We start from the raw sequence: 24,440 nt of genomic DNA, 5'->3' as shown, positions 1-24,440 counted from the left end.
CTAAAGCATTACATTGTTCCTCTTTTCCTCCTCTTAACTCACTAAGAGTTGGGCACTCTTGCGGTTGATGTTCCGTTCCTCCACAGATGAAGCATGGATCTCGTGTCTCTACCTTTGCAGCCATGTGGATTCCTCTACCTTCTTGAGATTTGAAAGCCTCAAATTGTTGTCTCAATGATTCAATTTGGCTTTTGACGTTGTCATCTTCCCTTAATTGGTAGATTCCAGTTGATCGTGGCTTGTCCATAGGACTCGGTCCATTCCATGTGTAGGATTTTTCAGCAAGATCGTCGAGGTACTCGAAAGCTTCATCGGGATCTTTTTGAAGGAATTCGCCATTGCACATCATTTGTAGGAATTGTCTTTTTCCGGTTGTGAGACCGTCATAGAAATAGCTGATCAAACGCCAGCTTTCGTATCCATGATGTGGGCATTGATTTATCAAATCTCTAAACCTCTCCCAAACCTGATGGAAAGTTTCATGGTCTTTCTGGATGAAGGTAGAGATTTGTCTCTTAAGGCTGCTAGTCTTATGGGGCGGGAAATATTTGGCAAAGAATGCTTTTGTCATTTCGTCCCATGTTCCGATAGATCTAGGCCTTAAGGAATACAACCAGCTTTTTGCTTTGTCTTTAAGCGAGAAAGGAAAGAATTTCAATCTCACAATGTTGGTGACATCAGCTCGGTTGTTGAATGTAGCCACCACCGCTTTGAATTCCCGAATATGCACGTACGGACTCTCATTTTCCAACCCATGGAAGGTTGGTAAGAGGTTAATCATGCCGGGTTTGAAATCGAAATTTGGCATATTGTTAGGATACATTATGCACGAAGGTGTGCCTGTACGCGTAGGATGTAAATATTCCTGTAGCGTTCTTGGTTGGACTTCATCTTGATGAGCCATCGTGGGTGGTTCAGGAAGTCTCGGTGAATCAGGAGTGTTTGAACGAATGGAAGAAAACGACGAACTAGGAGAGTTTTCTAAAGTTTCTACTTGTTGTCTCACAAATCTCCCTAGTGCGTCTCTGTTTCGTGGCATAAATATTTTTTTATTTTTTATTTTGTAAGTATTATAAGCGCAAATGTGTAATAATGTAATAAGTATACACCAAAATGTTCCCAGGCCAATTGGAAAGGCTGCCAAGGTACCACTTTAGGCCCAAGAGCTTTTCTAGAACTCCCCGAGGTTCTTAGAAAAGATTGGAGGGTAACGCTAACACAGACCTTATTTAAGAACCAATTTTTCTAAGACAGAACAAGTTTGGTTTTTACTAATTTCCAAAATTACACAAATGTTCTCAATACTTTGTTTGATTTTTTTATTTTTGATTGATTTTTTTTTTAAATTTTATGCTCTTTTTTTTTCGGAAAAAACCTAAATCTAAAAAAATAAAAATTCTAAACCTAAAAATAAATTAAAAAAAATGAATAAAAAATTACTAAGGAAAAATAAAATAAAAGAGAAATTAAAAATTATATATTTTTTTTAATAGAAAGAAAAAAAAATTAATTTACTATGCAAACCTTTAATTGTAGAATTACCTCTCCGGCAACGGCGCCAAAAATTGATATCGCCCAATAAACTCCTAAGCGGTCGCAGTAGTAATCGGGCTATGTCGTATCCACAGAGAGGTAAAATACAAAATTAAAAGAAAGATTAGTAAATTAAAAATCATAAACTTTGGAAAAATGTGAATTTGAAAAAGAATATAAACATTAAATGAATAAAATCGAGGAATTAGAATCAGAAAGAAAGTATGGAAGGCATAAGTTTCATTCATGCAAACATATATATATTTTAATAAAATTGATTCATTATACTCAACTATAATTCTACACCATTAATTATAGTTGGAAAATATATATACTAAAGCTCACCTTAAAATATGTTCTTTAATTAAATTATACTAACTTCTAATTTTAAAAACCTATCATATTATATACTTTAGAGCGACAAAATACCATTGATAGAATGCAGTAAAAAGCATATAATATAACAAATATTCTAAATTAAATTAAAAACTTAAATTGCATAAGAAGAGCATGACTAGACTTATGTAAAAGATAATAATAAATTTAGAACAAAAATTAGAAGAAAATAAATTTAATTGTAACAAATATATAGAAATGAAGAACAAAATAAAGAATAAATATATTAAAAATATAATGTAACACATGAACTCCACTCTAGCCTTTCCACAAGAAAATTTAGCCTAAAATAGGCATTGTTTTCGCTCACAAAAATGTAAAAGAAAAATATGAAAAACTAAGTGTTTTTCTCTCCAATACTCTCTACTATTCCCTTGCACAATCTGATATCATTTTTACCCCATTTGGTCCTCTATTTATAGTGTAAATAGGGCTCAAAACGTGTAAAAATGTGTACAAAATAATGGGGAAAGTGGCTCAAAAAGCTGATGAAAATGGGAAGTGGCTGCTAGTAAAATGGAGACACGGACTGACGACAGGGACAGGTGGCGTGCTCGGGTTGGATGCTGGGCTGGCGCGTCAGTCTTGTTCGGGCCGTGGGGGAACATGGGGTGCAGCTGTCAGATCGTGTCAGGCACTGTCAGGATGATGGGAATGGCAAATTGACACGTGGCAGCGAGAGGGAGCAACTGAAACTTGGGTTTGGGCTCCATTTTGGGCCTATTTCTCCTTCAAAAATACCACTTTATCATCATTTTTTTCAATTTTAATTCTTTCTTTCTCCTTTCTTTTTCTTTGTGTCAAAAATATATTTTATTTCCTAAAAATTAAACACAAATTAAATTAAAATTAATATTTTCAAATATAAAATATATGACAATAAATCCATGAAAATATTAATTAAAACTTAATTAATTTTACACTTTAAGATTAATAAAATGATATTTTTGAGCACTAATCAATGATATATATAAATATATTGAATATTTATATATATGTTGCATGATTAATAATATTGTATATCAATGTTTCTGTCTGGGTGTTTTTCTTGATCATATAAATTGTTTATATGAGAGATGAATTTTTTTTGGTGTTATGTAAATTGGGCTCACCATGCCAATTCCCCTGCGCACTCTGATTATTTTTCCAACAGTACAACCCTAGTTCTTCCAAGATAACCCTGGTCGTGGAGGTTAAGCAGCCGCATATGTCGACGCTGCCACCGATGCTCTTCAACTCATGGTTGGTCCAGCTTCTCTTTGCCCTAACCTGCACCACATAGCACCTGTGAGCCAAGGCTCAACAAGAAAACTTAAACATGTGCATGAACAGTAAATACAGATTCTAGATGCATATCTAGCATGCTCAACAGTAATAACCTACTCATGCATGCATACAATTACAAATAAATGATCATAGGATCATTCTGGGGCGCGCTGCCCTGAATAGATGACCATATAGTCACCCAGGGCTCTTTACCCTAACTCTGAGTAACTAGCCATAGAGCTAGCCAAGCACTTTGTTCTTTCCAAACGACCATAGGGTCGGCCAACGTAATAGTACGTCCTTAATTAGGCCTAAGGCTCTCAACCAGCGCACAGCGCGCTATTGCTGCCTTTGACTAATAAGTCAATGCCTACCAGATATTTAGACAACCAGATACAGATAAGCATACTTCAGATAATACAAGTATGCATATATATTAATCATATGGGGTTGAGTCCTAATTATGTATATAACGTATTGGGTGTAGTTTTCTTAGCTCAGGTCCGAGTGCAACATATAATAAGAACGACCTTCGAGCACGATCTCAGTTATGAGCCCTTAGTGGTAACCTAGTCATAACCAAAATATAGAATCCTGTCAATAACAAGAGAATAAATTCTTTTGAACTGAGTCCTAGCCTCCGGAACGTCGAATTCTACTAAACCGGGTAGTAGAATCGATCCCGCCCTTAGGTTTGAGTTCGCGCACTCAAGACCTTCCCAGGACATAAAAGCCATTCAAGTGTAGCGGCCCAAGGCAAAGGAGTTACAGCGCGCTCCGACAAGAGTTGCGGCTCAAAATGGAATTTAGCACCTCCTTCTCCCATCGTTCATGAGAGTCACGATGCCCCAAGAACAAGGTCGCAACTCGACATGAAAACCTAGTTTTTTCCCTCGTTTCTTCAAGCCAAATCTCACCAAAAACCCAAAAGCAAAGTTTCCAATCAACTCAGCACTTCAACACAACCAAAACCCAAGCTTAAACTTGACCAAAACCCCACCAAATCTCCAAATTCAGATTTGAGTTTTCAAAACTCTAAAACTTAACTAAAACCAGAGAAAACACAGAGAATTGAGGCTAGAAATCGATACCTCTGCTGCCCAAAATGATGTTAAGCTTTTCCCCAAGCAATCTGGAGCCTAAGCTAGCTTCGATTCCCCTTAGATCGCAAGGAAATTCAAAGATTTGAGAGAGAGAGAGAGAGAGAGAGTTGAGAGTGTTTGCTGAGCGTTTTTTTTTCTTCTGTTTTGTGTGGTTTACTTAGGGTTCAAGTAACCTTAAGCAAATCCCGAGGCTCGGGGTACCAAAAATGTCCCCAATGGTAAAATGGTCAAAATCCCTGAAATTCCCTCATATTCTCACTAACTCCAAATATATCCTCAAATATTCATTCTCATTACCCGATATCCCGATAATATACTAAATACCCAAAATACCCCTTGACTCACCTCGAGTCGGATATTTGGTCCTGTTGTGACTTTCTCGCTAACTTGCTCCCTAGGATCGCCTCGTGTCGAGTAACCCAAATATATCCACATAATAATGTGGTCTCACACATATATCACATATATTCCAAATATACTCGCAACGGGGCCAAATTACGAAAATTTCCCTTCTAATAAGAAACTGGCCCACATGCATATTTAATACACCTAAATGTGCATATGTAGTCATATTATAATATAACTCAAGTAATCATATAATTATACACATATATATCACATAAACACATATTTCATAATTAATTCACATATATTCAAATAATTTTCCATAATTTGTCGTCCTGACCCCCTAATTAAGGATCTAAGCCTTATTAGGTAATTTGGGACATTACAACTTTGACATGATTTTGGGAATGGATTGGTTAGTCTGGTATAGGGCGACTATAGACTGCAAGAAGAAGATGGTGACTTTTGAGCCTGAGGGTGAAGACCCCTTCGTTTTTGTTGGTATTATGCATGGGCCCTGCATTCCTATGATATCAACATTGAGGGCTAGAGATCTATTACAAAAAGGTTGTATAGGATTCCTAGCTAGTGTGGTGGATACCACTAGAGTCATGCCAGTGGGATCAGAGGAGACCAGATTGGTTTGTGAGTTCTTAGATGTGTTCCCTGAGGACTTATCGGGACTGCCACCGCGTCGGGAGATTGAGCTTGTCATTGAGTTTGCACCAGGTACAGAACCAGTGTTGAGGGCACCATATAGAATGGCTCCAGCAGGACTGAAGGAGTTGAAGGTATAGTTACACGAGTTATTAGACCTGGGATTGATCAGACCTACTTTCTCACCGTGGGGTGCTTTGGTTTTGTTTGTGAAGAAGAAGGAAGGGAGCCTAAGGATGTGTATAGATTACAGGGAGTTGAATAAGCTGACTATCAAGAACAAATACCCACTACCAAGGATAGATGACATGTGGATCAGTTGCAGGGTAAGATAGTATTCTCTAATATTGATCTTCGATTTGGTTATCACCAGTTGAGGATCAAGGATGAGGATATTCTGAAGACAGCCTTTCGCACGAGGTATGGGCATTACGAGTTTCTAGTCATGTCATTTAGGTTGACCAATGTTGTAACGCCCTACTACCCTAGAGTTGTTACCATGTGATTTTTAAATGTGCAATTAACTTGCTAATTAAGGTTTTAGACCAAAAAAGTGTGATTAAATTAAAGTAAAGATCTATTTAATGAAACTTCAATAGAATAGTGTTTGACATTCATTAAAATCATAAAAAGGTTACACTGGGATCCCACAATATTGTTTAAGACATATTTACAACTTAAAAGTCACTATATAGTCGACCTAGGATACAAAATCAAACATTTACATTGTGTTCCTCAAAACTACTCCAGCCGTGGGGGCCAGGTAGGCCAAACATGTACGCACCACTCCATGCCCTCTAACTCATGCTTGGTCGACCTTTCCCTTGCCCTTACCTGCACCATAGAGCACCCGTGATCCAAGGCCCAGTAAGAAAATTCCACAAACATAGCATATGACAATTCATTTCAGTAATGCACAACTAAACAAACACAATAGATAATTCACAACAACAGCCTAAGTTGATCAAGGTGCGTTGCCAGGCACCAGCTTCATGGTCCTAACCGAGCTGGTGAGTACAACACCCTAGATGTCCATGCCATGGCGGCCTACATTCATCATGCATATTGTCGTTTCTGGCCGTTGCCGATCCCGACCCTTGTCGATCTTGGCCTTTGCCGATCCGCACAAACATATACGTGACATAACAATTACAAACATTCACACATAATACTAAGCACAAATAATCAGGCCTTGCCCTGCTCTTTGGGAACAAACCGTTTTCTTACCTCGAGTCCCGAGCTGATAGTATGAGGCAATCCCGAGCACGATCCCTAATCCCGAGCCTTAGCAGTAAAACCTAGTCACAATGTAATAATAAATAACCATCATAATCTAAATCGATTAAAAGCTCTAGAATAATATACTAGCCCCCAAGACCTCAAATTCTACAAAATCGGGTTGTAGGATCCTTCCAGAGTCCCTAAGTTTGAGTTTTTGAGAATAAAAACCCTAATTGACCAATATTTTCCATTTGAGTCGCAGCGCTCCTCATAGGCGCCGCAACCCTTTACAAGTTAAAGAGCTCGAGGCTCTCACTTGGGGGACACGGGCCGCGGTGCGCCCTAACTCGTGCTATGGTGCTTAGGCGATTTCAGAGAACCTTCAGGGGCTCACGCACACGGGTCGTGGCACTTAAAGAACAGCGCTGCGACTTGAGCTCAAAAACCAGAATTCCCTTGCATTTTCTCAAGCCAACTTCACTATAATTCATCCTAATCAATACCTAACCTAGAATTACGTCTAGAACTCATATCAACACAACACATGCATTTTAATTACCCCAGAAACTACCCCATACTCTCACCAAAACCCTAAATCGGACTAAGGTTTAAACCTCAAGAAAACCCTTAAACTACCGCAGAAAATCCACCAAAATCAGAGTGAAAACCTTACCTCCACTGAGAATTTCGATCCCCCTGAGCTGTTCCACTTAATCCTATCTTCAATCCCTAATCTTCAAGCTTCTTCCTCTCCAAAAATCAAACTTCCAAAGCCTTAGAGAGAGAGAGAGGGTTACATGAGAGAGAGAAAGTGAGGGAGCTGAGTTTTTGGTTCCTTCCGTCTTCAAACTACAGAGTCCTAATGGTTGAGTTTATCCCTTTTCAAAATACTAAAATGCCCATAGGTCAACTCTTAGCCCTTTAATGCCTCCAAGGGCAAACCCATCATTTGCCACATTTCCGCTAATTCCTCGAGTAGTCCTATAAATCCCCAATTAATCCTGGCATACCCAAATTAATCGCTAAATAGCTATCCCGTTACCTGATCAACCTCAGATACACACTACATTCCCAAAATACCCCTAGACTCACCCTGAGCCAAGTATTAGATCTCGTTGTGACTATTTTGCCAATCCACTCACTAGGACCGCCTCGAGCCCAATATTGCAAATATATCTCCACAATACTGTGGTCTTACTCATAACACATACATAAGTACATTTATGCCCTTTACGGGCCAAAATTACAAATATGCCCCTTGGTAACCAAAACGGGCCCACATGCATATTTAATACACCTAAACATGCATATCTAGTCATATCATCACATAACTCAAGCAATCAAGTAATGATACACATATATCCTAATTAATCCACCTAATAATGTAATTAAATCATTTATTGCCCTCCCGTCACGCTAATCAAGGCACTAACCCTATTTGAAAATTTGGGACGTTACAACTATCCCCTCCTTACAAAAATTTTTGTCCTCGAAATTTACCTGAATAGTTCGAGATGCCAGTCCCGTATATCTGACTCAAGCTCTTAAGTTTCCTCCTCTACTTTGCTATTTCTCCACAACACTTTCACTAAGGCAATAGTCTTGTTCAGGAAGACTTTATCCTTTCTGTCTAGAATCTGGATCGGCTGCTCCTCATAAGATAAATCCTGATCCAATTCCATGTTTTCATAACTCAACACATCTGCAGGATCTGATACATACTTCGGAGCATAGACACATGAAACACATTGTGAACCCCTGATAAAGCCAGAGGCATGGCTAATAGGTAAGCCACCTCTCCAACCCATCCCAAATTCTCAAAGGGGCCAATAAACCTAGGAGTTAATTGCCTTTCATTCCAAATATTTTTACTCCTCTCAAAGGAGAAACTTTGAGGAACACATGATCACCTACTTGAAACTCTACACTTCTACGTTTCAAGTCTGGGTAGTTCTTCTATCTACTCTGGGAGGTGAGCATTCGAGCTATAATCTTCTCAATTGCCCCATTAGTCCTCTAAACTACTTCAGGACCTAAGTACTTTCTCTCACCTATCTCATCCCAATGAATGAGTGATCTGCACATCCTCCCATACAACATTTCATATGGTGCCATTCCGATAGTTGTCTTATAATTTTTATTATAAGAAAACTTAATCAAAAGGAGATAATTACTCCAAGATCCCCCAAAATCTAACACACATGCCTGCAACATGTCCTCTAGTATTTGGATCATCCTCTTCAGACTGTCCATCCGTCTGAGGATGATAGGCTGTACTGAATCTCAACTGCGTGCCCATAACCTTCTGCAGGCTTTCCCAAACCTTAGAGGTGAAGGTGGGGTCCCTGTCGGATACTATCAATCTCGTTGCCCCATGGAGATGCACAATCTTCTTTACATACAACTTAGCATACTGCTCCACCATAAAATTCGTTCTAACAGGGAAAAAGTGCGTTGATCATGTGTACCTATCCATAATCACCCACACAGAATCATGTTGCTCCACTATCTTCGACAATCCAACCACGAAGTCCATGGTAATATCCTCCAACTTCCATTCTGAAATCCCTAAAGGCTGCAGCAACCCTGCTGACCATTGGTGTTCAGCCTTCACCTGCTGACAGGTCAGACACTTGGCCGCATAATCAACCACGTCTTTCTTCATTCCTCACCACCAATACAGAGCCTTCAGATCTTGGTACATCTTCATCGTACATGGATGTAGAGAATAAGGAGTGGTATGAGACTCATCCAGAATCTCTTGCCCAATACTAGAATCCATTGGAATGCAAATCTGGTTTTATACCTCAACATATCTGCCTCTAAAATAGTAAAGTCTCTAGCCAGTCCAGCTAAGACATTCTCCCTGTGTTTCTTTAAGTGAGGATCCTCCTTCTACGCTTCTCTAATTCTCTTAAGGAGTGTGGACTGAAGAGTAATGTTGGCTAGTTGACCAACTACCAATTCAATTCCCATTCTCGTCATTTCTTCAGCTAGCTTTTCTGATATCTGTCTTGAACTGAACAACTGCCCTAGGCCCCTCTGATTTAGTGCGTCGGCCACCACGTTGGCCTTTCTTGGATGGTACAAAATCTCGCAATCGTAATCCTTTACCAACTCTAGCCAATGCCTTTGGTGCATATTCAAATCCTTTTGAGTGAAGAAATACTTCAAACTTTTATGGTCAATGTATATTTCGTACTTCTCTCCAAACAAGTAGTGCCTCCATGCCTTCAGTGTGAATACCATTGCTGCCAGTTCCAGATCAAGAGTGGGATACCTCTGTTTATTCTCCTTCAGTTGTCTAGATGCATAGGCTATCACCTTTCTAGCTTGCATCAACACACAACTCAAACCCTGCCTCGAAGCATCGCAATAGACCACAACCTTTTCCTTATCTGATGGAAGACTCAGTATCGGTGTGGTAATCAATCTTCGCTTCAATACCTTGAAACTATTCTCACATCTATCTATCCAGACATACTATGTCTTCTTACACGTCAACTCAGTCAATGGTGTTGTTATTATGGAGAATCCCTCAACGAATCGTCGATAATACCCTGCTAATCCCAGGAAGCTTCTAACCTCTGGTACACTGCTCGGTCTCGGACAATCTCTCACTGCCTTTATCTTGGTTAGGTCCAACAAAATCCTCTCCTTACTCATGATATGGCCCAGAAATGTTACTTGGGGTAACCAGAATTCACATCTACTGAACTTAGCGTATAGCCTATGTTCCCTTAGCTGTTGTAGTACAAAACAAAGATGTTGCTCGTGTTCTGCTTCTGATTGGGAGTACGCCAGTATATCATCAATGAATACAATTACAAACTTATCCAAATAATCCCTAAAGACCCTATTCATCAAATCCATGAATGTTGTTGGGGCATTGGTTAACCCAAAAGACATGACCAAGAATTCATAATGTCCATACCTCATACGAAACGCGGTCTTTGGTATGTCCTCCTCCTTAATCCTCAGCTGATGGTAGCCAGACCGAAGTTCAATCTAAGAATATACTATCTTCCCTTGTAACTGGTTGAACAAATTGTCAATCCTGGGCAGTGGATACTTATTCTTAATATTCAATTTATTCACCTCTCAGTAATCGATGCACATTATTAAGGACCCATCCTTCTTCTTGACAAACAACGCTGGAGCACCCCATGGTGAAAAGTTGGGTCTAATGAATCCTAGATCCAGTAATTCATGCAACTGAATCTTCAACTCCTTTAACTCTGTTGGAGCCATTCTATATGGTGTCATCGATATTGGTTTTACTCCCGGTGCCAATTCTATGACAAATTTGATCTCTCGGTGTGGTGGCAATCCTGGCAGGTCTGTTGGAAATACATCTGGAAACTCACACACCAACCTAGTCTCACCGGGTCCAACTGAAATGACCCTAGAGGTATCCACTATGTTTACTAGGAATCCTATGCAACCTTCTTGCAACAGGTCTCTAGCTTTCAATGCAGAGATCATAGGTACTCGTGGTCCATTCACCGTCCCCAAAAAAACGAAGGGTTGCTCTCCTTCGAGCTCAAAAGTTACCATCCTTTGCTTGTAGTCTATCGTCGCCCCATTCTTTGCTAACTAGTCAATCCCCAAGATCATATCAAAATCATCCATCACCAGTTCAATCAAATCCACAAACAACTCCCTACTATCTATCTCCACTGGTAACGCTCTAACCCATCTCCTAAATACTACTAGTTCCCCAGTTGGCAAAAAAGTTCTAAATCCCCCAGCATACAGATCACAAGGTCTACACAGATGGTCTATCACTCTAGCATATACAAATGAATGAGTAGCTCCTGAATCAATCAATGCAGTAAACGAAGAACCAGCACAAGAATCCTGACCTGTCACGACCAAGAGACTAGCCTCAGCCTCGATCTGGGTCAGGGTGTACACTCTGGCTGGAGTGAGGTTTTCGTTCCTCTTTCTTGACTTGAGGACAGACTTTCCTCAAATGGCTGACACTCCCACAGACAAAACAGGCTCTGAGTCTGCACTCTCCCAATTGGCGTCACCTCCACCGTGCACATTCTGGGTAGCTTCTCTAGTTCTCTCCCCCACCCTGTCAGCCACCAAAGGCACCCCGTGCCTTCCTATCTGGACCAGGAGGAACAAAAGAATCTGGGGAAATTCTCTTCTGCTCACTGGGGCCACTATCTCGGGCAGAACCAGTGAAGGAAGGCACCATTCTCTGAGCATCACGCCTTGTGGTGCCTTCCCTCCATATTTGATCTTCAACACCCTCAACTGTAAGGGTTTTTTTCCACTACTTGAGCATAGTTAGTAGTCCTTGGATCCAATTTTATCTTGACATCCCAGGCTATCATTACATTCAACCCCCATACAAAGCGGTCTCTCCTTGCCATATCAGTAGGCACCAAATCCAATGTGAACTTAGCCAACCGGTTGAATTTCAAAGCATACTTTATTATTGTCATTATGTTCTGAGTTAAATTGGTGAATTCATCCGCCTTTGCAGCTCGAACTGCAACAATGTAGTACTTCTCATTAAAAACATCCCTGAATTCATCCCAAGTCATAGTAGTCACATATTTCCTCTGATACACAACTTCCCACTAGATGCGGGCATCACCCTCAACATATAACTGGCACAAGCAACCATATCGTTTCCTTCCACTCTCATAAAATTTAGTATGGAAGAAATCATGTTCATCCACTGCTCTACCCATAGTGGGTCTAGACCGCCGTCAAAGGTGGGAGGGTGCTGCTTTCTAAACCTCTCATACAGAGGCTCCCATCTATTCTCCATCACAGGTTGGGATGGCACTGGTGCCACAACCTATGGGGCCTGTAATCCAACATCCCGAGGAGGAGCTTACTATCTCTGCTCTCAGAGTTCATCTTCAGTTCTCTGAAGTCTGGCTTGCATTTCTGCAAACATCTGTTGCCAATTCTGTGGGGCAGGTGGAGGGTCCTGACCCTGGTCGTTATTGCAGGGAAATCTATTTGATCGCCAAGGCATAACTTCAATATGCCTACAATCAATGATGTCGCACATCAAGCATGATAACAACATCCAAAGAAACCACCTCCCAATTCACCCGATCAAACACAAATAACAAACAAAAAAAATGCACACTTAGAAAAATCATATAACAGTCAAAAGGGCCATGCCCTAGCATTATATCATTATAGATACATCGTGCCCTATATATATATCAATAGGTAGATAGGAATTTTAGATAAGAAATTAAACAAATATTTCACTTAATACCGGCTAACCCTGAGTTGAGCTTGTCTCTGGCAGCGAGCGTACATGTTCGGTCATTCTTTAGGAACCATAAACCTTAGCACGCTCTGATACCAATTTGTAACGCCCTACTACACTAGATTCGTTACCATGTGATTTTAAAATGGGCAATTAACTCGCTAATCGAGGTTTTAGACCAAAATAGTGAGATTAAATTAAAGTAAATATCAGTTTAATGATACTTCAATAGAAAAGGGTTTGACATTCATTAAAATAAAAAAAAATGGTTACATTGGGATCCCAAAATATTATTTAAGACATATTTACAACTTAAAATTCACTCTATAGTCGACCTATGCGACAAAATCAAACATTTATGTTGTGTTCCTCAAAACTTCCCCGCCACATGGCGGCCAGGTAGGCCAAACATGTACGCACCGCTCCATGCCCTCTAACTCATGCTTGGTCGGCCTTTCCCTTGCCCTTTCCTACACCATAGAGCACTCGTGAGCCAAGGCCCAGCAAGAAAATTCCACAAACATAGCATATAACATTCTATTTCAGTAAATGGATAACTAACAAACACAACAGACAATTCACAATAGTAGCCCAAGTCAATCAAGGTGAGTTACCAGGCATTAGGATCACGGTCCTAACTGAGCCGGTGAGTACAGTACCCTAGATGGCCATGCCATGGCAGCTTGCATTCAGCATGCTTATTGTCGTTTCAAGCCCTTGTCGATCCCAGCCCTTGCGGATCCTGGCCTTTGCCAATTCGTCACAAACATATACATGAAATAATAATTACAGACATTCACACATAATACTAAGCACGGATAATAGGTTCATGCCCTACTCTACAGGCACAAACAATTTTCTTACCTTGAGTGCCGAGCTGACAGTACGAGGCGATCCTGAGCATGATCCCTATTCTCGAGCTTTAGCGGTAGAACCTAGTCACAACGTAATACTAAATAACCATCATAATCTAAACCAATTAAAAGCTTCGGAATAATATACCAGCCTCTGTGTAACGCTCTGGATAACCAAGACCGTTACATTGTGTGTTTGAAATAGTGCGAGACTTGCTAATCAAGTCATTTGATTAAAAATGTGAATCTAATGTTACAAACAGGTTAGGTGTAAAATATTTTGGTTATAAACAAATAGTTTTCATTTAAAATACATATTGGGTACATGGGATCCCAAATTAAGGTTTAAATAAAATAATTACAGAATTTCCAAACCTTATAAATAACCAAGCCACTCTAATGGCAAAATACACATTTTAGGTACTCGTTCCTGTACAAATCCTCGACTGTGGCGGCCGAGCAGCTGACAATGTACACCTCGCCCCCAGAGCCCTCCAACTCATGGTAAACTTGCCTTACCCTTCCCCTTACCTGCACAACGTAGCAGCCGTGAGCCAAGGCCCAGCAAGAAAACATAACATTTAAGACTCAATCACTAATAATACTCAATTATTTCACAAGGCATAACCAGGTACTCCACAGAACACAACATTCATCCATTCAACGATAATAGTCAACAAGCTAACAGTCTGCCATTCAACTAACCAGCATATCATAATTATTATAATAAATACAATCAAATCACATGAAAATTAGGGCCGACAACTTAGGCCGCACCCTCTGTTTACCCCACTGACTCCGGCCCGCTTAAATCGATCTCAGTGCATAATAAGATTTCCTCAGCTACCAGTGGTCGAGCTGCGCCCTGTGCGCATGTGTAAACTTTGGCGCTCTTAGGCCGCTCGTTTACTATTTACATGGCGTGATACCATCCATTGACATTATACATGGCATAATACCATTCTTTCAAAGCATACAAGATAGGGAACCCTTAGTCCCATTATATATCCACAACCAGGTGCAGTTTTCTTACCTTTAGTTCCAAGTGCTTTAATTAGGAAAGATGACCCCCGAGCACGATCCTGCTCCGAGCCCAAGTGTACACCTAGCCACAACCGTGATAAAGGATTCCATCAATAATTGCATAAGGGATTCTAGATAGAATTCTAGCCTTCGGAACATCGAATTCCACCAAACACGGTAGTGGGATCGATCCCGGGCACCAAAGGTTATGTTCCCACGCTTAAAACTCCAAATGGCCACAAATGCCCTTAATGGTCGCGGCCCTTGAGACCTGGGCCGTGGCCCGCCCCCTAAAACAGAGGCTAGGCATCTCTGACCACAGACACGCGCCGCGGCCATGCCCCTGTGGCGCCGCGACGCTCCCTCATCTCAGAGCCCTCCTGGCTCTTCGTTGCTCCGAAGGACCGCGGCACTCTAGAACAGAGCCGCGGCCCAGCCCCGTGAACCCAGAAAAAATACCATTTTTAATATTCAAACCTCACCCAAATCCACCCTACACCATCCCAATAATATAACTCAACTATCCCAACATTCTAACATGTTTCCAGTAGCAAAACCTAGCAGAAATCTAGTCTAAAAACTCATTAAAATCCCATTTTAATTTCTGAAACTCAACAGTCCAAGAACACAAGAAAATTAGTCATAAATGCTCAGAATTCAAACACCAAAACGATAATTGGAGTTTACCTTCTCTGTTGAATCAATTCTCTAAAGGATTCCTGAGCTAACTTCTAAGCTTCAGCTTTAATCCAACCCTTCAATATCAAAATCCATAAACACCTCAAAACCCAGCCAAAACACAGAATTTATCACTTTGCACAAAGCTTATATCTTACCTCAGTTCTTGATTGAATTCCTTAGCTAAACACAGATCTAATCTTTCAAGACTCCAGCCCCAATCCACTGAATTCCCAGCCACAAATCCTTTGATTTTCCCTGAGTTCCTTGAGAGAGAAGAAGAAAGGGAGAGAAGAGTCGGTTTAGCCTTTTATTCCACTGCTTTCTAATGTTTACTTAGTCTATCCTTAGGTACTTAAGTCAATCCCAAAGCTTGGGGTACCGAAAACGGCCCCGAAGGCAAAATGGTAAAATTCCCTAATATTCCCGCCTAGACTTCCTAACCTCAAATATATCTCCAATTATTTATTTCCTTAACCCAATAGCCCAAATAATCATCTAATACCCAAAATACCCTTTCACTTGCCCCAAATCAAGTACCAGGTCCCGTTGTGACTTTCCCGCTACTTGCTCCCTAGGATCGCCTCGTGCTGACAGCTGCAAACACATATATCCACATAATAATGTGGTCTTAAAAATTTATCACAAAATCACATTTATGCCCTATCGGGCCAAAATTACAATTATGCCCTAACAACCAAACAGGGCCCGCATGCTTATCCAATACTCCTAAACATGCATTTCACATAATCATGCATAACACACTTCATTAGTTCACATAACTTCCAATTATGCCCTCCCGGCACACTAATCAAGGCCCTTAAGCCTTATTTGTAATTTTAGGTCGTTACACTCTGGGACCTTGAATTATACTAAACAGGGTAGCAGGATCCTTCCCAAGCCCCTAAATTTGAGTTTCTGAGCCTAAAACCCTAATTGGCTGACATTTTAAATTTGAGTCGCAGCGCTCCTCAGAGGCGTCGTGGCCCTCTGCAAGTCAGAAAGTTCGAGGCTCTCACATGGGGGACACGGGTCGTGGCGTGCCCCAACTCACGCCGTGGAACTTAGGTGATTTTAGAGAACCTTCAAGGCCCTCTCACACACATGGGTTATGAAGCTTGAAAAACAGCACTGCGACTCGAGCTCAAAACCCAGAATTCCCTTGCGTTTTCTCAAGCCAATTTCACTATAATTCATCCTAATCAATACCTAACCCAGAATTATGTCTAGAACTCATATCAACACAACACGAGCATTTTAATTACCCCAGAAACTACCCAATACTCTCACCAGAACCCAAAATTAGACTATGGTTTAAACCTGAAGAAAACCCTTAAAATACAGCAGAAAATCCACCAAAATCATAGTGAAAACCTTACCTCCACTGAGAATTTCGATCCCCCTGAGTTGTTCCACTTAATCCTATCTTCAATCCCCAATCTTCAAGCTTCTTCCTCTCCAAAAATCAAACTTCCAAAGCCTTAGAGAGAGAGAGAGGGTTACATGAGAGAGAGAAAGTGAGGGAGCTGAGTTTTTGGTTCCTTCCGTCTTCAAACTACAGAGTCCTAATGGTTGAGTTTATCCCTTTTCAAAATACTAAAATGCCCATAGGTCAACTCTTAGCCCTTTAATGCCTCCAAGGGCAAACCCATCATTTGCCACATTTCCGCTAATTCCTCGAGTAGTCCTATAAATCCCCAATTAATCCCGGCATACCCAAATTAATCTCTAAATAGCTACCTGTTACCTGATCAACCTCGGATACTCACTACATTTCAAAAATACCCCTAGGCTCACCCTAAGCCGAGTATTAGACCTCGTTGTGACTATTCTGCTTATCCGCTCACTAGGACCGCCTCAAGCCCAATATCGAAAATATATCTCCACAATACTATGGTCTTACTCACAACGCATACATAATTACATTTATGCCCTTCACTGGCCAAAATTACAAATATGCCCCTTGTTAACCAGAACGGATCCACATGCATATTTAATACACCTAAACATGCATATCTAGTCATGTCATCACTTAACTCGAGCAATCAAATAATGATACACATATATCATAATTAATCCACCTAATAATGTAATTAAATCATTTATTGCCCTCCCAGCACGCTAATCAAGGCATTAAGCCTTATTAGCAAATTTGGGACGTTACAAATGCCCCGGAAAGTATTTATGGAACTGATGAACATGGTGTTCAAGGATTATTTGGATCAGTTTGTGATTATCTTCATCGACGACATCCTGGTTTACTCTCGTTTAAAGGCAGAGCATGGGTAGCATCTTCGACTGGTATTACAGAGATTGAGGGAGCACCGGTTGTATGCTAAGTTTAAAAAGTGTGAGTTTTGGTTACCACAAGTGACATTCCTGGGCCACATTGTCAGTGGAGATGGGATTAAGGTGGATCCGGCTAAGGTAGAAGCAGTTAGGGATTGGCCGAGGCCAAGGAATGCCTCAGAGGTTAGGAGTTTCCTTGAGTTGGCAGGGCATTATCGACGATTCGTGGAAGGATTCTCAAAGATTGCTACACAATTGACAGAGTTGACATGGAAGAACCTGAAGTTCAAACATATGTGAGAATAACTTCCAGCAGTTGAAGCAGCAGTTGATTTCTACTCCGGTGCTGAGTCTCCCTTCTGATGGGGATAAGTTTATGGTGTATTGTAATGCATCGAGATTGAGGTTAGAATGTTTGTTGATGCAAAGTGGGAAGGTCATTGTCTACGCATCGCGACAACTGAAGGAATATGAGCAGCGGTACCCTACTCATGATTTGGAGTTAGTTGTAGTGGTATTTTCACTGAAAGTGTGGCGACACTATTTTATGGAGAAAAGTGCGAGATATACACCGATCACAAGAACTTGAAGCATTTCTTCACCCAGAAGGACCTAAATATGAGACAGAGACGTTGGCTAGAGCTGGTAAAGGATTATGACTGTGAGATTTTTTATCATCCAGGGAAAGCCAATGTAGTAGCAGGCGCTTTGATTTAGAGGGGCCCAGGACAGTTGTTTAGTTCGAAGGAGATATTGAAGGAATTTGCAGAAGGCATGACCAAAGCAAAGATAAAGTTGGTAGTGGGCCGGTTGGCCAATATTTCTTTGCAGTCCACTCTCTTGGAGAGAATAGAGGTGGGCTAGATGAGTGACTCTTGGTTGATGAAGTTTAGAGAGGATGTCCTTGCTGGAGTAGCTAAGGAGTATTCCATCTCTGAGATGGGTTTGTTGAGATAGAAGGATCAGATCTGTGTTCTGATGGACATGGGCATCAGACGAGAGATTCTTGATGAATCTCACACCACACCGTGTTCATTACATCCACGAAGCACAAAGATGTATCAGGATCAAAGGTCATTGTATTGGTGGCCTGGGTTGAAGAAGGACGTGGTTGACTATGTGGCAAAGTGTCTAACATGTCAGCAGGTGAAGGCTGAACACCAATGGCGAGCACGGTTGTTACAGTCTTTAGGTATTCCTGAGTGGAAATGGGAAGACATTACTATGGACTTTGGAGGAGGCTTGCCCATGACAATGAGGCAATAGGGCTCGATATGGGTGATAGTAGAAAGATATACCAACTCAGCTCATTTTCTATTAGTGAGGACAAACTATACTATGGACCAGTATGCGAAGCTGTATATGTGGGAGATTGTACATCTCCATGGGGTTCCAAAATCTATAGTGTCGGACCAGGATCCCATTTTTTCCTCCAAGTTTTGGGGTAGCTTGCAGAAGGCTATGGGGACTCAGTTGAAGATCAATACAACCTATCATCCTCAGACAGACGGGCAGTCTGAGAGGAAAATTAAGATATTGGAGGACATGCTTAGAGCATGTGTGCTCGATTTTGAGGGATCTTGGAGTAAGTATCTTCTGTTGATTGAGTTTTCATACAATAATAGTTATCAATCAATGATTGGAGTAGCTCCATACGAGATGTTGTATGGAAGGAAGTGTAGGTCACCCATTCATTGGGATGAGATGGGTGAAATGAAGTATTTGGATCCAGAGATGGTTCAGAAGACTAATGAGGCTATTGAAAAGATCCGAGCTCGAATGCTCGCCTCATAGAGTAGACAAAAAATCTATGGTTACCCTAAGCGTAGGGACATGGAGTTCTAGGTAGGGGACCACGTATTTCTGCGAGTTTCACCACTACGGGGAGTAAAGAGGTTTGGGAAGAAGGAAAAGTTGAGCACTAGGTTCGTAGGACCTTTCGAGATCTTGGAAAGGATCAGGCAGGTAGCCTATAGATTAGCTCTGCCCCCTTCATTATCAGGAGTTCATAATGTGTTTCACATCTCGATGCTTTCGAAGTATGTGTCAGATACGACCCATGTATTGGTATATGAGGATCTGGAGCTACAGACGGATTTATCTTATGAGGAGCGACCAGTTCAGATCCTAGATAGAAAGGACAAGGTTCTAAGGAACAAGACGAGTCCTCTAGTTAAAGTTTTATGAAGGAATAGAAAGGTCGAGGAAGCAACCTGGGAGCTAGAGTTAGTTATGTGGGATCAGCATCCCGAGTTATTCAGGTAAATTTCGAGGACAAAATTTTCAGTAAGAGGAGATAGTTGTAACGTCCCAAATTTGTAATGAGGCTTAGTGCCTTGATTAGTGTGCCCAGAGGGCATAATTGGATTTATATGTGAAATTAATTGAATAAATGTGTGATTATGTGGCTTACATGATTTATTTGGTGATATGAATATATATGCATGTTTATGTGTATTAAATGTGTATGTGGGTCTGTTTTTTTTTTTTTTTGTTAATAAAAGCATATTTTTAATTTTGACCCATTGATTGTATAATTGTAACTATATGTGTTATATGATTGAGACCACATTATTATGTAGATATATTTGCAACATTTGGCTCGAGGCGATCCTAGTCAGCGAGTTAGCGGAAATGTCACAACGGGGTCAAATACCCGGCTCGGGGTGAGCCTAGGGGTATTTTGGGAAACTTAGTGTGTATTCAGGATTTATAGGGTAACATGTAGCTGTTTGGTGATTAATTGGGTATGTCAAGATTAATTGGGAAGTTATAGTGCTATTTGAGGAATAGCGGGGAATATGGTAAATGACGGTATCGCCCTTGGGGGAACTAAGGAGTAAGGCTTTGATTTAGGGGCACTTTAGTCTTTTGTGTCAAGGGCTAGACTTAGGCAGCCTTGAGAAACAGCCAGAAAAGAAGAAACAAAAACAACACTCTCAGCTCACAATCTCCCTCTCTGTCTCGTACATCTCTCTCTCTTTTGAGCCTTGGGAAGCATTTGAAGTTCTAGAGGAATTGGCTTAGGAAATTGAAGGCTAGGATTGGTTAGGGTTCAGTAGAGGGGTCGAAATCACAATTGAGGTAAGATTTATAACCTGATTTTGCTTTGAATTTTCTGATTAGTTTAGGTTTTGACTGAGTTTTAGTGCTAGTTTTGGTTGTAGAGATGAGGTAAGATTGTGGTTGGTTTCTGGGGTAATTATGATACCTGTGTTATGTTGTTGAGAGTTCTAGACTCAATTTTTCTTTAGTTTATGTTTAGGGTGAGTTTTGGTGGTTTTTGTTAAGGGAAAACGTAGGAAACATGCTAGGAATTCTGAGTTTGCAAGGTCGCACTGCGCCGCTATTCTTGGAGCATCGCGGCCTGCATGAACTCAGAGGCCTAGGGGGTTCACTGAATCGCCTTAGCGTCGTGATGCTGGGTGGGTTTTCTTGTGGCGCGTGTCCAGGAAATGGACTTGGGAGGCTCTCTGACTTGTATAGGGTCGCGGCACTTTTGAGGGGCGCCACGGCTCAAATAGAGAATGTTTGCCAAATAGGGTTTTTAAGCTCGGGAACTCAAACCTAAAGTCTCGGGAAGGATTCTACTACCTGGTTTAGTAGAATTCGAGGTCATAAAGGCTAGAAATTTACCTTGAAGCTCTTAAATAGTCTAAGTGATTGATGGTTATCCATTATTGAGTTGTGACTAGGATGTACCGCTAGGGCTCGTGAGTAGGAATCATGATCGGATCGCCTTACACTATCTGCTCGAGACTCGAGGTAAGAAAACTGCACCCGGGTTATAATTTGGGCTTGGACCCCTATAAATGGATATGACTATGGTTTTAATGTGATTATTCGACTGGGATGCTTGTATATGCTGCACTTGATTATGTATTATGTAATCTATATGTTTGATTATATCTAATCTAAAATCTCGGCCTAAGGGAGTCGGGGCCGGCATCAAGCGTGCGGAACATAGCTCAGCCTAAGAGAGTCGGGGTCGCCCATAAGATCTGAGAGTTTGGCCTAAGAGATCCAAGCCTGAACATTTTTTAAATATTTAAAAGTGCTGATTGCACTTGTCAAACTCATTGATTGCTAAATTGAATTATGTGTTTGTTTGAGCAGGTTTTTACTGCTAAGTGTATTGTTTATATGATGTTGCTTATTTAATTTTTTAATTTAAGTTTTCTTACTGAGCTTTGGCTCACGGGTGCTATGTGATGTAGGTAAGGGAAAGGGAAAGTTGGAATAGCCATGAGTTGGAGAGCTTTAGGGGCGACGTGTACATTTGCAGCTGCTCGACTGCCATGGTCAAGGGATCAACAGAGACTAGAGCTAAAACTTAATTTTCCTGCTTAGGTCGGCCTATGTTGTAATTGATTTTTAAGTTTGAAATTCCTAGTAAACAATTATTTTTTGGATCCCATGTACAGACTCGAAATTTTTAATGAAAAGAACTATTTCTACGTTCAAAATCTTTAAACCCTAATCCACTAATTGTCCTTAGTTACACGGTTATATCCAAATGACTTGATTAGCAAGTCCATCACTATTTAAAATACATAGTGTAATGGTCTTGGCTATCTAGGGCATTACAATTTTGTTACCATAAAATACTTATCTTCTCAAGACAGAGTTCTATTAAAAAAACATCTTGGTTTTAACCCTCAAATAGGTAACTCACAAGTACTCATATCTCATATGGGACTATTTTGAGTACAACTAATATTCACTTGATTGACTTGTTATTACCTATTGAACCTAACACTAGTTAAGTAACTAGTATTAAGATAGGTTACCATCAATCATGAATCTCTTTAGGTTGTTTAAGTCTCATCCCTCGAGATGTGGTAGCCACTAAATCTCTCGTTAGTGGCTTAGTAAAAGGATCAGCCAATTTTCACTTGTTCTCACATAGAATATTGAGATGACTCATCTTTGAATCAATTCTCTTACATATCCATGTCTTAGACTGTGTCTAGACTTCCCATTATACACTTCGATGTATGCTCTAGCCAATGTTTCTTAGCTATCACAATGTATTGATATAGTGGATACATTCTCTTTGATTAGGGGTATCTCCATCAAAAGATCCCTTAACCATTCGACCTCTTTGTCGGTAGCAGCTGAAGCTATGAACTCTGCTTCCATTGTAGAATTAGATATACAGGTTGTACGAATAGCATATACAGGATCTTTATTTATTTTCATGTATATTTAATATTAAACAAATTATTACGAGATAGCCTAAAACATGTTTCTAAAATTGAATTCAAAGAGAAACAAAGAATAGAATACTTACAGTATACGCAGCGGAATTAAAGAGTCCTTCCTTCAGTTTCTCTAACTCTTGTATCCTCTCTGTCGCATAGTATAATCAAGAAACTGAACCGATCTTCTATTTTCTTCACAATCTTCCAATGTATCCTTAGAACCACCTAGACTAGTGTGGGAAATTCTCAACACATGAGATAGATATAGAGAGAAGAAGAGAAAATAACAAAGAGGCTTAGAAAATGACTTGTGTTTAGAGAGAATCTAAAACTATCAGAAAATATGACTTGTGACTTATCAAACTTATGTTTTGACTTCTCTCTAAGCACTCCTTTTATAGACTCAATTAGGCCATTTAATTTAATTTAAAATCAATAAAATAACAGCCATTTTGAAGCCCTAGGTCGAAATTATCATGGGCTATAGGCCCGTGAAATTTCTCATTTGATTATAAGCCCATTGGACTTAAAATCAATGCATGTATTATTTTCTATTGATTTAATTAATTAAATAATTATTTAAATCCTTTATCAAATTAATTATTTATAATTTGAACCTTGATTTAAATTTAATTATTAATTTAGATACCAATTTATCTTAATTAATAAATCTGCCATAATTTCTCTTTTCTTCTCAAAATTACACAACTCTGTGAAACTATCCAAAATTGACCTGGTCAACTTTGATAATTCTAGTTGATGATTAAATCAATTAATTGAGACTATCTAGATGATTTTATCCAAGGTACAATGGGGACCATGGGCCTATGAAATCAAGCTCCAATAAGTTATCATAAATCTAACAAATAACTTTACTAACTTATTAATTCCTCGTGACTCCACTATAGACTCGGAATTTCACTCTTGAATTCATAGAACGCTCTATAACAAATATAGATACGCTATTAATTATCCATTGTTACAACCATAATTGTCACTCAATCCTCTATAGACGGTCTACAATGAGTTAGGACTAAAATACTGTTTTACCCCTCATTGTATTTTATCCTTAAAACACTTAGTTCCTTGTAAATGATATTTCAGTAAACTAATTTAATTACTTAAATGAGATCTCTATCATTTAACACCTTGAACCAAACTAAAAGGAAACCATCGTTTCACTTCTTCATCAGAAGCTATAGATGTTCATATCTATGATTAACACTCCCGCTCAATTATACTACTGAGTTCCCAAGATGTAAGTATGGGCTAGTCCGTAGGGTAAGCTGGTAACGAACAAGTCAAAGAACTCAAATGATAAAATCAGTTAGAATACTAACCACTAAGAATTTAGATTGAATTGACCTATGGTCAACTATATGATATGACTAGAATAGATAATAACGGTATGTTTACTTATCTTATCAACTGTCAATATCGGTCCAGTCCGATGTAACAAATACATCCGATCTTATCTACTGTGCTAATGTTCTGGAAAAAACATAACACTATAATGTGTAAGTAGATCATATCGTAGATTGGCAAGTCAGTGTAAATCCGGTGCACTGACTAATCTTAGGACTAACTTATTTTGAACATATAATCATATTTATATTCCACT

The 24,440-nt window shown here is 40.0% G+C and overlaps 1 non-coding gene across 1 annotated transcript; it reads left to right on the top strand.

Annotated features, from left to right (window-relative positions):
• Positions 1-416: 416 nt before the first annotated feature.
• Positions 417-523, top strand: LOC133813437 (small nucleolar RNA R71). Its single transcript, XR_009884449.1, has one exon. It is a non-coding gene; the product is annotated as a small nucleolar RNA R71 (small nucleolar RNA).
• Positions 524-24,440: the final 23,917 nt, after the last annotated feature.

The sequence above is a fragment of the Humulus lupulus genome, chromosome 1, assembly GCF_963169125.1.
Source record: "Humulus lupulus chromosome 1, drHumLupu1.1, whole genome shotgun sequence".
Classification (NCBI taxonomy): domain Eukaryota; kingdom Viridiplantae; phylum Streptophyta; class Magnoliopsida; order Rosales; family Cannabaceae; genus Humulus; species Humulus lupulus.
The sequence above is the reverse complement of the archived record's forward strand: the minus strand, read 5'-3'. Positions and strand labels throughout refer to the sequence as shown.